The sequence below is a fragment of the Aedes albopictus genome, chromosome 1 (genome assembly GCF_035046485.1).
Source record: "Aedes albopictus strain Foshan chromosome 1, AalbF5, whole genome shotgun sequence".
NCBI classification, from domain to species: Eukaryota; Metazoa; Arthropoda; class Insecta; order Diptera; family Culicidae; genus Aedes; species Aedes albopictus.
In genome coordinates, this window is record NC_085136.1 from 232,428,217 (window position 1) to 232,442,405 (window position 14,189).

Here is a 14,189-nt window from a genome sequence, read left to right on the forward strand (position 1 = left end):
CCTATATTTAGCACCTTCTGTCGGTTGTTACTTATTGATGAATGATATGACATGTGTGGATGAATCGTTAAAATATTTTCCAACTTCAACCGACTCTTGATTGCACCCGATCAATGGGTGCGCTCGTTTGAGTAAGGATGTATTAAATATCAAATACATACCTACTAGCCACGGTGTAATTTGAAAATTTACAATTATTAAGCTCGTTGCGCAACTACACTTTATTACATTTAGTTGCACTATATCACATTGAGGATAACACACAAGCAACTACCACCGGGACAGCAGGGACATTAGTCCTAGGGCTTGACGACCGCCAGGCCTCTAGAAAAGTTGAAAGGGGGGGGGGGGGGGGGGTTTCCTGAAATGCCCGGCCCGTTCCGGATTGAAGGAGACAAGGGGGTTGTGATCATTAGTATGGTCCTCAGCAACCAAATGTTAGGCCGGTTAAGGGGGAAGACGCCCCGTGGATCATATTAATGAGCGGAAGAAGCGAAAGAAAAAGGCAAAGGATGAGTAGGAACGTAGAGACATCAAACCTAAGAAACGTAGGAGGGTAGGTGTCAAGCGCGAATAGGGTGAGGCGCTTGGCACGGTAAATGCTGGGTATGCTGCGCAATACTAGCCTCTGCCCAGCAACTCCTATCCCTACCTCCACGCGGTACCGGCCGGAAACTATGAGCAACCTTAGGGAAGATCGGGTAACCAACCCCGGTGAGAACTTTGGTCGTAGGCTGACAGGGAAGGGGGGGGGGGGGGTTTGCTTCGGTAAACCTGAGCATCTGCTCTCCAGGAGGAGCGGCTCACAACAGCGTCTGATCCCCGTGTTAGGGGCGGCTGATCTACGTCCGAGTGCCAGGGAAGGACTCTAAGCTCAACTGTGCACTATGGTCCTCCGGAAAGTAGGGGGTTGGTGTCAGGCCCTACGAGCCAGCCGTAAAAAAACATTGTAACGGAAAATCAGCAACAGAATAATACGAACCGAGACCAACGGCAACGATCCCAGCGAACAAAAAGGACTTGCGATTGGAAACTCGGTACGTGGAACTGCCTACTGAAGGACCGCGGGTTCGGCATCGTAGCGCTGCAGGAGGTGTGTTGGACAGGATCCATGGTGCGAACGCTTAGAGGTAATCATACCATCTACCAGAGCTGCGGCAACACATGCGAGCTGGGAACAGCTTTCATCGTGATGGTTATATGCAGAAGCGCGTGATCGGTTGGTGGCCGATCGACGAAAGAATGTGCAGGTTGAGGATCAAAGGCCGATTCTTCAACTTCAGCATAATAAACGTTCACAGCCCACACTCCGGAAGTACTGATGATGACAAGGACGCATTTTACGCGCAGCTCGAACGCGAGTACGATCGCTGCCCAAGCCACGACGTCAAGATCATCATAGGTGATTTGAACGCTCAGGTAGGCCAGGAGGAGGAATTCAGACCGACGATTGGTAAGTTCAGCGCCCACCAGCAGACGAACGAAAACGGCCTACGACTCATTGATTTCGCCGCCTCCAAAAATATGGCCATACGTAGCACCTTTTTCCAACACAGCCTCCCTTATCGTTACACCTGGAGATCACCACAGCAGACGGAATCTCAAATCGACCACGTTCTGATTGACGGACGGCACTTCTCCGACATTATCGACGTCAGGACCTATCGTGGCGCGAACATCGACTCCGACCACTATCTGGTGATGGTCAAACTGCGCCCAAAACTCTCCGTCATCAACAATGTACGGTACCGGCGACCGCCACGGTACAACCAAGAGCGACTGAAGCAACCGGATGTCGCCTCAGCATACGCGCAGAATCTCGAGGCCGCGTTGCCAGACGAGGGCGAGCTCGATGAGGCCCCTCTAGGGGACTGCTGGAGTACAGTGAAAGCAGCCATCACGACGCAGCCGAGAGCACCATCGGGTACGTGGAACTAAATCGACGGAACGAATGGTTCGACGAAGAGTACAGAACGGTTTTGGAGGAGAAGAATGCAGCGAGGGCGATAATGCTGCAGCAAGGGACTCGACAGAACGTGGAACGTTATAAACAGAAGCGGAAACAGCAGACCCGCCTCTTTCGGGAGAAAAAGCGCCGCCTGGAAGAAGCGGAGTGTGAAGAAATGTGCCGTTCCCAAGAAACACGGAAGTTCTATCAAAAGCTCAACGCATCCCGCAACGGCTTCATGCCGCGAGCCGAAATATGCAGGGATAAAGACGGAGGCCTCTTGACGGACGGACGTGAGGTGATCGAAAGGTGGAAGCAGCACTTCGATCAGCACCTGAACGGCGTGGAGAACGTAGGCACGGGAGCCCACGGCAACGGAGGAAACGACGACGCCAGTGCAGCGGAGGACGAAAATGAACCAACTCCCACGCTGAGGGAAGTTAAGGATGCCATTCACCAGCTCAAAACCAACAAAGCAGCTGGTAAGGATGGTATCGCAGCTGAACTCATCAAGATGGGCCCAGAAAAGTTGGCCACCTGTTTGCATCGGCTGATAGTCAGGATCTGGGAAACCGAACAGCTACCGGAGGAGTGGAAGGAAGGGGTAATCTGCCCCATTCACAAGAAAGGCGACTATTTGGAATGTGAGAACTTCAGAGCGATCACTATTTTGAATGCTGCCTACAAAGTGCTATCCCAAATCATCTTCCGTCGTCTGCCATGTAAAACGAATGAGTTCGTGGAAAGTTAACAAGCCGGCTTCATCAACGGCCGGTCGACAACGGACCAGATCTTTACCGTACGGCAAATCCTCCAGAAATGCCGTGAATACCAGGTCCCAACGCATCACCTGTTCATCGACTTCAAAGCGGTATACGACAGTATCGACCGCGCAGAGCTATGGAGAATCATGGACGAAAACGGCTTTCCTAGGAAGCTGACAAGACTGATTAGAGCAACGATGGACGGTATGCAAAACTGCGTAAGGGTTTCGGGTGAACTATCTAGTTCATTCGACTCTCGCCGGGGACTGCGATAAGGTAATGGACTCTCATGCCTACTCTTCAACATCGCTCTGGAAGGTGTGATGCGACGAGCCGGGCTCAACAGCCGGGGAACGATTTTCAGAAAATCCGGACAATTTGTGTGCTTTGCGGATGACATGGACATTATTGCCAGAACATTTGGAACGGTGGCAGAGCTGTACACCCGCCTGAAACGCGAAGCAGCAAAGGTCGGACTGGTGGTGAATGCCTCAAAAACAAAGTACATGCTGGTAGGCGGAACCGAAAACGACCGGATCCGTCTGGGTAGTAATGTTACGATAGACGGGGATACTTTCGGGGATCCTTACTGACGGCTGACAACAACGTGAGCCGTGAAATTCGGAGGCGCATCATCAGCGGAAGTCGGGCCTACTACGGGCTCCAGAAGAAACTGCGGTCGAAAAAGATTCACCCACGCACCAAATGCACCATGTACAAAACGCTAATAAGACCGGTAATCCTCTACGGACACGAGACATGGACCATGCTCGAGGAGGACCTGCAAGCACTCGGAGTTTTCGAGCGACGGGTGCTAAGGACGATCTTCGGCGGCGTGCAGGAGAACGGTGTGTGGCGGAGAAGGATGAACCACGAGCTCGCTGCACTTTACGGCGAACCCAGCATCCAGAAGGTGGCCAAAGCCGGAAGGATACGGTGGGCAGGGCATGTTGCAAGAATGCCGGACAACAACCCTGCAAAGCTGGTGTTTGCAACTGATCCGGTTGGCACAAGAAGGCGTGGAGCGCAGAGAGCACGATGGGCGGACCAGATGGAGCGTGACTTGGCGAGCATCGGGCGCGACCGAGGATGGAGAGCGGCAGCCACGAACCGTGTATTATGGAGAAATTTGTTGATTCAGTTTTATCTTGAATTTGATACTAAATAAATGAATGAATGCTTGTCATCAAGACTGAAGAGTCTAAGTACTCGGAGGTCATGAAGGCGATGAGGAGCGACGCCAAGCTCGTGGATGTTGGAGCTGACGGGTGCAATATTAGATGTACTCGCGCAGGTGAAATGATCCTCGAGCTCAGACGCGACAAGAAGCGTGCGTAAGGGCGCCGCCTACAAAGGCCTGGCGGAAGAGGTTCTTGGCGAGGCTGTCGATGTGAGGACTCTTACAGTGGAGGGGACTCTGAAGGTGAAAAACCTAGACGAGATCACTGACGCAGAAGAGCTCGTCGCGGTGCTTCAGGCGGCCACCGCAGTCGGTCGGGTACGGAAGGGCCCAACAGGGCGGACGCTAACGAGTTCGTTAAAGTAGGGAGGCCCAAGGTGGACTGGTCAGTATGTCAACTGACTTTACAAGAGCCACCGGAGGCTTCTTCAGGTGTCTGGAACCAGAACACAAATCACAGAAATGCATAGGCCCTAACAGGAGCAACCTGTATAGGCGATGTGGCGGTGAAGGCCACAAGGCAGCATGAGTCCACTCAAATGCTTGACTTGTTCCAGGAAATCCGCGAACAGCAAGGTCCCAAAGGGAGGTCCAAGGTTCCCGGTCTTCAGAAGAGCCACAACTGACAAATCACAGTGCAGGTACCTGAACCACTGTGACGCAACCCAGCAACTGCTTTGTCATCGCCATCCTAGTGGACCTAGCTGGTGATAATGCCTGGGCCGTGGAAGCCGTTTTACCCAAGCAGCACACAAGTCACAAAAGCGTGTCGACAGTGCAGGTTTTTGGTTGAACACGAGTGATTTTCATGTTATTCTGCCTGCGCTGTCGTCACTCTTTTGTGACTTTTGTGCTGCTTGGGTATGAACCAGCGGGGTCGGATTCTGCTAGATTAGATACTGACCATGCTAGATGTCCATACAATAACAGGGCAGAGGACAAGGCCAAGTCGTCGTAGGTGAAAGCCATCATACATCAATGAGGAGATATTTAGGGAGGCGCTCCGTCGTGAGCGAAACCTACTCGGTTTAAGTGGGGACGAGCTATTAGCGGTGCTCTCGCGTGCGTGTGATGCGATCATGCCTTGGCAAGTCCACCATATAAATGGGAGACAACCGGCTTACTAGTGGACTCAAGCGAGTGCGGACCAACAACGCATCAAGCAAAAAGGCCTGCTTTGAGGATGTCTGCCAGAGTGCCAATGCAAATCCGTGGGGTGATGCCAGATCGTGATGACCAAGACAATAGGTCAGGTGTAATGGCTTCTACAGAGCAGTCTCCAGAGATGTTGGTGGCGATCTTCGAGGGGCTTTTTCCGCGTCATGATCCTAGTCCTAGGCCTCCTTTCGTAGGACAGCTAGCAATTGTGGCTGGCGATGGGGAACTTGCGGGGATAGCTAAGTCCCTTAGCGTAAGTAAGGGTCTAGGTCCGGACGGGGGCTATTGCAAAGACTCCCGGAATGTTCAGGTCTGCTATGCATAAATGCCTGGACGAAGGAATTTTCCCAGAGGTTTGGAACCGACAGAGTCATATGCTTGATCGACACAACGGGAAAGGTGCTCAAAAAGATCATCCTCAACAGACTGTTGAGGCACACCGAGGGTGTAAATGGTCTCTCGAGCATCCAGTTAGGCTTCCGGAAGGGTAGGTCGACCGTAGACGCTATCTAGTCGGTTACAAAACCTGCACAAGATTCTCGAAAGTTACTTGCAGAATCGAGTACCAGTTTACGACACAGAGATGGGTCGGAAGTACTGTTACGGGTATAAATATTTGTTACAATTATAAGACAGAATAATTGTTTAATAAGTTAAAAGTTTATTATTTGTGCGTTCTTTGTGATGTATGTTTTATTTTAACTTGTATATATTCCCATGATTTTAATGCACATTTATAGGGTTCTAGAAACATACAGGCCCATGAGATGCAATCTCACTTTGCCAAATTTCAGGCCATTTCGGGCAGCGGTCAAGTACTAGAGATGCAAACCTTTCCCTGCCACGGACTAAAGTATCGAACCCTGAAACGGGATGCTTGATTAGGATTAGTTATCCTAAACAAAACCAAGCTATGAACACAGCAACAAATGCTGTGAACTAAAAGGCATATTGCCAACTAAAATACAATTCCAGGACCCAAACCAATAAATGAAGCCTCGTCATCCTGTGATCGGAAGGAGTTATCCATCTGGATAACAGGGCACATTTATGTTATGTGTTGTGCTGCGTCAATTTGTGATGTTCATAATTTGTGCATTTGTTAGGTTCTATGTGTATCGTGAAGTGTTAATACTCTGTAATAATTAATTTCTTTTATTTTTGTAACAGTACTTTCACATAAACTCAGGAGTTCACATAAATTTTAAATAATGAAAAATATCGAAAGTAAAATAAATTTACAATATGTAGGGTATATGGATCATTCCTTGGCCTAATTTGCAAACCACCTTGACAATTTTGACCATAACTCATGAATTAATAGCACTAGAAATAATATGTTGACCCTATTACGCACTTTAGGCAATGCATGTTTCACCAATTGGAAGTAAACTATCGTAAATATTAAAGAATTTACTTAACTAAGTTGAAAAGATTCGATGTGATGGTATGCAACGTTGGTCTATGGTACAAAAATGGGCCTATTAGTGGATACAACGTTGGCCTATTGCTTTCCATGCACTAGAACCACTTATTATCTCATTTTTTCAATATTTCTGCTGAGGTATTATCTCTGTTTGTTCACCAATCATACTTTCAAATTACATTTTCGGAGCCAAATTTTCAAAAAACTATAAATAAATCACTTAAACTAAAGTTCTTTCTTTTTTAGTAACAAAAACAATGCAACCCGATCATTGTGTTATATTTTTACAGTCACCGCACACAAAATCTATTTTTCTGTTCGTTCTTTCTGGTTCTTACGCAAGCAATGTTGTTGGCGTCACTTTATCGGTGTTTTTGACGTCACTTTACTGATGGGCCAAGATTTGGGTACATAGTGAAAAAAATGTCCTCAATATTCGGCCCACATGTAAATTGTAAAATAGTTATTATTCGACAAAAACAAACATACAAATTCAAACTAGCATCTTTGACCGTCGCATCGAATGCTCAGTTATTGAAAAGGCAATTCGATATATTCCAGAATCATTCCATTTATGATCATGTATATAGACTACCCACTAAGCCGAAGAATCATGGCGTCTACAAAAGCTAAACAAAGTGACATTTTCATACAGTTTTAATACTCCAAAGTGCTAAAATTGAAACGAAATGTTACAGTTGTTTGGCGCAAAGCTTTTCCGATATCCAGTTCGGCATGTTTGTTTGAGTTTTTGGTTAACGTTAAGATAGGCCGAACGAGGGGACTATGCCAACGAAGCATCCCGATACCCTACATATTTTTGCCAAAATGTAATGCAAATATGTGTCCCTACATAACATCGAGTTGAATTCCAACAGACAATAAATTACCGGACCATTGACATGCAGCAGAGACACCAAGCTAAAAGGACCCCGTTGTATTATCGATGAGAATATTTCAGCAAACAAGCATACTCGTTCCCTGATTTCGCATTCAAAAAAAATTGAACGAACTATACCTACCTGCTATCTACACATCTATACCAACCTGCAAGAAGCAAAAGCAAAGTTTCTTGCATGGATTCGCAAAGTAAGTCAGCCGCCGCCGGGCCGCATGGGGTAAAGTCGCGTTCACGAATCATCGACTTGGTTATTTATTAGCTCTGAACGATTTTGTTTATTTTATGGTCCTTCTTCACCGCTTCGCCTCGTTGCCACCCCATGCTTTGACTTCGATCCGATCACAATCGTGCCGCAATAATGCTAGATCATTTCTACAGAGCACGCATACCCTATACTTGCCATCGGCATTATTGCTATGTGGAGATTGTGTGTCCCCTATTTTTTCCGTAAAGCAAAGCGATGATTCAATACCGGGATGGTATCAATATTCGTACAGCATAAAACTAAAAGTTTAGCCAAATTGACGATATTGCGAACTATTCGGTACCTATTGGTTTCTTCCTGGTATTTTTTCAGGAAATTCTACAGGAATTCCATCACGAATTGCTCAAGGGACCTCCCTAGGAAAGGAATTTCTCCTTCTTGAATACCTCCATGGACCAAGGGGAATGACATATCTTTTTTAACCGGAATATTCGCATTTATCCGTTCCTAACCTTCGCTAACCGCTGCTAACTGAGCAGCAGTTAGACGCGGTTTACGACAGGATTTTTCCAGAATTCCTTCTGCGTTTTCTTCAGTACTTCATCCTGAGATTTCTTCAAAAAATCCTCCTGGGATACCTCCTAGGATTTCTCCAGCGATTCCACCGGGAATTTCTGCAAGGATTCCTATGAGAAATCCAAAGCTTCCTCCAGAGATTTTTGCAGGGATTCATCCAGAAATTTCTCCAAGAGTTCCTCCAGAAATTTCTCCAGAGATTTCTCCAGGGATTTCCTGAGGAACTCGTCTATAGATTTCTCCAGGAAATCCTCAAGAGATTCCTCCAGGATTCCTACAGGCATGCCTCCAGGAATTTATCCAGAGATTCTTCCAGGAATTGCTCCAGGGCATCCTCCAGGGATTTTTCTAGACATTCCTATAAGCATTGTTCCAGGCATTTCTTCATAGATTTCCTCCAGGGGTTTCTTACACACTTAAGGTGAAACATCAAGAAATCCCTTTGCAATCTTGCATACAAACTTTACAGGCACAAATCTGACGAACGAAGCATCGAACCAAACCACACTTGTTTATCCTGGCTTTACTCACTTGCAAAAGAGGCAGCTTTTCCAAATCGAGCGCATTTGTTTACGAATTTTTAAGATTGGTGCTCTTGAAAACGAGAGTAGGGGTCCAAGTCGGCAATAGAAATACACTAGAACGCCAGTGGCGCTGTACTCAGTTTTTCTATTTAATTATTTTAATAACTTTAGTTGTAATAATTGCTTATGTTTAAGTGCCCATCTTGTAGAGGACCTTTTGTTTTGGTAAACAAAATTTATTTGACACTTATAGTACCGCTACTGACGCTGTAAGGGCGAGGCAAACTAGATGTTAGTCACCCGAACAATCGCGACATTGGATTTCTGTGGCTGGTTATTCTAATAAGTCGGCCATTGTGGCAACCATATTTGTATTCTCTGAAGTTTCTCCTTAAAACAGAATGCCGAGATCGGCTGTTCAAATCTCGGTTAAATTTCAGCTGCTGAATCTCGGCTTAACATTTTGACGTTTGAACTTTGATGCTAGCAGCAATAGCATAGGTGCTGGCGGTGCTGCTATGAATAAAATTGTTTTTTGTCGATATTTCAGTTGAAATGAGGTTGCCGAGCATTCGGCTGTGCAGATCTCGGTAAAATAATGAAAATTAGCCGAGCTCAACTAAGTGTGTAAAAAAAACCTCTTGGGATTTCTCTAGGGATTCCTCAAAGGATTTCTGCTGGGATTTTTCCAGTGGTTCCACCATGAATTCCTCCAAGCATTCGTCCAGGAAATCCTTCGGGGGTTTCTTAAAAAAAACTCCTTGGATTCCTTAAGTAATCTCTATAGCAAATCCTTTGGGAATTTCACCAGAAAATCCCATTAGTGCCTTCAAAAATTGTTCCAGGAATTCTTCTAAAGATTCCTCCAGGAATTTTTCCTGTATTCCTATAGGAATTCCTCCAAAAATGCATCCAAGATATTCTCCTAAAGGGATTGCTCCATAAATTCCTCCAAGGATTCCTCTAAGAGTACCTCCAGGAAATCTTCTTAGCCTCTTCAGGAATTCCTCTGGAGGTACTTCCAGGAATTGCTTCAGGGATTCCTCCAGAAATTCCTACAGAAGTTCGTCCAGGAATTTCTTCTGGAATTTATCAAGGAATTCCATCAAAGATTTCTCCAGGATTTCCTCCAGAGATTCCTCCAAAAATTACTTCAGGAATTCTTCCTGGAATTTGTATAGAAAGCTCTCTTGGGATTTCCTAAGAATTCCTTATGGGATTGCTTCCGGGTTCCCTCAGAATTTCTTCTTCTTCTTCTTCAGGAACAACTCCAGGGATTATTTGGAAAATTTCTCCAGGGATTCTTCCAGGAACTCTTTTTTAGATTTCTACTGGGCTTGCTTCTGAAATTGATTCAGGAATTCCTACATGAATTGTTAAGAAATTCCCTAAGGCATACCTCTGAAGATTGCTTCCAGGATTCATCCTGGGGTTTCTCCAGGATTTTTTTCTGTTATTCCTACAGGAACTCCTCCAACGATTCCTCCAGAAATTCATTCAATATATTCATCTCCAGAGTTTCCTCCTATAATTCCTCCAGGGATTCCTCTAGCGATCCCTCTAAGGGTTCCTGTAAGAGTTACTCCAGGAAATCCTCTTACCCTCTTCAGGAATTCCTCTGGAGATACTTCCAGGAATTGCTTCAGGTATTTCTCCAGGAGTACAGGAGTTCGTACAGAAATTCCTCCTGGAATTTATCCAGGAATTCCTTCAAGGATTCCTCCAGGATTTCCTCTTGAGATTTCTCCCAGAATTACTTCAGGAATTCCTATAGGCATTCCTCCAGGTTTTTTTCCGGTTATACCTTAAAGCATTCCTTTAGAAATTGCCAGAGATTCTTTCGGGAATTGATTCAGGGATTCCCCCAGGATTTTCAAGAATTTATTCAGGAATTCTTCCAGGGATTCCTCCAAAAATTCTACTCGGAAATCCTCAATACCTCAAGTGATTTCTTCAGGGATTGCTTATGGAATTCCTCTGCGAATTCAATCAGAGATTCTTCTAGGAATTGATTCATAGATTCCTCAAGGATTCCCCCAGGATTTTCTACAAGAATTTATCCAGGAATTCTTCCAGAGATTCCTCCAAAAATCCTCAATACCTCAAGTAATTTCTTCAGGGATTCCTCATGGAATTCCTCTAAGAATTGAATCAGATATTCCTCCAGGAATTCTTCCACGGATTGCTTTAGAAATTCATTCAGGTAGTTCTTTGGAGATTTCTCCAGAAATTCCTTTAGAAAATTCAGGAAATCCAGATATTCATCTAGGGATTCCTCCAGGAATTCCTCTAAGGGTTCCTCCAGGAATTTCTTCTGGAGTTCCTTCCAAGGATTTCTTCGGGGATTCCTCCAGTGGTTGCTACAGAAATCCTTGCATGGATTATGCCACGAATTGCTCCAGGTATTTGTCCAGAATTTTTTTTTTTCAGAAATTTCACCAGGAATTCCTCTTAGGATTCCTTCAGGAATTTCTCCAGGAGTTTCTTCAAAGGATTCCTCCAGTGGTTCCTCTAGGTCTAGGAAATGTTGCATGAATTCCGCCAGGAACTGCTCCAGGAATTTGTCCAGATATTTCTCCAGGAGTTCCTCCAGGCATTGCTTCAGGAACTCTTCCAGGAAACCTCCAGGAACTCCTCCAAGGATTCCCTCAGGAATTTCCCCAGAAATGTATCAAGTAATTTCTTCAGGGGTTTCTGTAGTTATTCTTCCAAAGATTTCTCCGGGAATTGCTGCAGGGATTCCTACAGGAATTTCTACAGTTATTCCTTCCGCAACTCCTCCAAGAATTTTTCCATGAATCCCTTCAGGGATTTCTGCAGGAATTCCACTAGGAATTACTCGTGGAATTCATCCAGGGATTTTTTTTAATGTCTCCACGGATTCCTCTCAGAATTTCTCTGGGGATCCCTCCTGGAATTCCCCCAGGAATTCCTCTTGGAACTCCTTCGGGAATTCAATTAGAGATTCCTCCAAAAATTCTTTCATTGATTGAGTCAGGAATTCATCTTGGTATTTCTCGAGAGATTCTTCCAGGAATTCCTTCAGGAAGAATTTAAGAAATCCTACAGGTATTGCATCAGAAGTTCCGCCGGGTATTCCTCTAGGAATTCCTCCAAGAATTCATATTTCTCCAGGAGTTCCTCCAGGGATTCCGCCAGGAATTGCTCCATAGATTTGTCCAGATTTCTCAAGGGATTCCTCCAGGCATTCCATCAGACAGGGATTCCTCCCGGAATTCCTCCAGAAACCCTCAAACTCGTTTTATGAGCTTTCTAAAATAAAAGTACTCATTTTCAGTAAACATCCATACCGCACATACAATATGCAACATTTGCACATGTTTTTTAAATTGCTCGTACGCTCACATATTTACAAAATATCGATATTTTTCGGTTTATAAACCCAGTGAGATTGCCATATCGAAATTCTTGCAAAATACATGCTCATATGCTCATATAGCTATTTAAGCGTGTATTACATCGTATGTCCGTTAATCGTTGCACTACAGTTGTGTACAGATACTTATTGAACAAAAAAAAACTCGACGGAAGACAACATATGGATCATACACTTCCAGTTGCCCCATATCACCACGGACACGAATTCAACGTTGCCGGGCAAAACCGCAAGTAAGGCCAATGTTATTGTTTTGTTTTTATTTCTGAATTGCGTGCATTGACTTTGTGCTTACATTCCGAGATACGGAGCTTCACCATTTTGGCAAAACAAATTTAGCATTTTTAAAGAAATGAATGATTTTTTTTGTAATCGAAATTTTCATGACTTCCTTGGGCATAGAGTTTCTTTATGCTTCCCATACGATATACGAATGCCAAATGATCATTGGCAGAGGAAGCTCTCAGTTACAAACTGTGGAAGTGCTCATAGTACACTAAGCTGAGAAGCAGGCTTTGTCCCAGTTTGGATGTTACGCTCAGAAGCAGAATAAGACTTGCACGCATTTAATTTGCGTGAACTGCTGTATGTTGACATCTTCCATAGGATCGCCATGCCCTCACGCGCACACTGACTGGATCCAAAGTGCGAGATCAAAAAACACTGATGTTTATGTTTTCGTTCGAAATGTGCGATAATATACATTCGTGTTTGCTCTTTGATAGCTGAAAAATAAAGCCTACAGTCTTGGTCAATTAATTCGATTTTTTTTTTAAATTTCGTTCCAAATAAAATAATTAACCCGTATCGGCCTGAGTCAGCGCATATGAACTAAAAATGTCGCCGTTCAGCGAATACACAACGGATTTGAATAATTTTTTGACAGTACACTCGTACATATGTCTAGTTTGTAAAAGTGGACAGAGAACGTCGGAATGGTCCCTATGGCCGGAGTTATTCCGGTGGGTCACTGGGTCAGATTCGTATAAAAACGGCTGTTTTTCGGTACACAGAGTGTTTTCCATTATGATTCGCTATTAAACTCACTCTATTTTCACTAAAAAGTAAACCTCTGCAACCAAACATTGTTCCCACACAGTTTTTGACCGTTTAGGAACTACCGGATGTGGCCACCGGACATAATCTCCGGAGGAACCTGCCACATACTGTATACTGGGGTACACAACCATAACCCATTTTTTACAGCTCTATGTATTGACTTTAGCGGTATAGTGTCTTAGAAGAATTTGTGCTATATACTGAACTCTTTATTTTGGGATTTTCATTTTTGTGATTAATCCACCTAAAAGTGCGACAGAAATTCACTTTTTTTTTTCAAAAATGAAGATAGATTGTTGGAGTCTTCTGCAAAGTTGTAGAAAAATGTATTGTTGGAAAGTTTGCCGAACAAACTATTACCATATTTGCCTAAGTATAAGAGATATGTGTCGTATTTTGTGAACGACCCCTCAAAATAGTTTTTTCGTTATATCTTTTTCTATGGATTTTTGGTAATTTTCGTGTGTTCTACAAAGTTGTTCTTTGTTATGAAATACACCTTCTTCTGCTTTTTTTATCATTGGAATAACGCTCCAGGTAGAACAGAGCCTGCATCTCAACTTACTTACTTACTTACTTACTTACTTACTTACTTACTTACTTACTTACTTACTTACTTACTTACTTACTTACTTACTTACTTACTTACAAGGATTTCCACGAGGATTACTACAAAAACGTTCTTAGAATGTTCTCAATAATTCCTATTGCAAATCACCTTGACATTCTTTTAGAAATTCTTACTGGTATTACTTAAGGAATGTTGCTGGGATTTATTTATAAATTTCTGGTAGAAACCGTCAGGATCTTTTGCTGGGACTACGCAGGTATCTCTCGCCACAGATCGTCCTGGAGTTCTTTCAGCTGAAAATACTTGAGAAGTCCCAGCAGCAATTTCTTGAGAAGTCCTAGTAGTAATATCTGTTGCTATTCTAAGACATAGTCCTGAAGGAATTCTTGAAGAAATCTCTGGATTTTCTATAGACCCCTTAGATAAATCTCTGGAGGAATCCTTGTAAGGATGTGTAAAGGAACTATTGCAGACACCTTT

At 44.2% G+C, this 14,189-nt stretch overlaps 1 protein-coding gene across 1 annotated transcript in view; it reads left to right on the forward strand.

Moving 5' to 3' along the window:
* LOC109399937 (rootletin) overlaps positions 1 to 14,189 on the forward strand; it is a 153,039-nt gene that overhangs the window by 42,406 nt on the left and 96,444 nt on the right. The gene's annotated exons all lie outside the window — the stretch shown is intronic.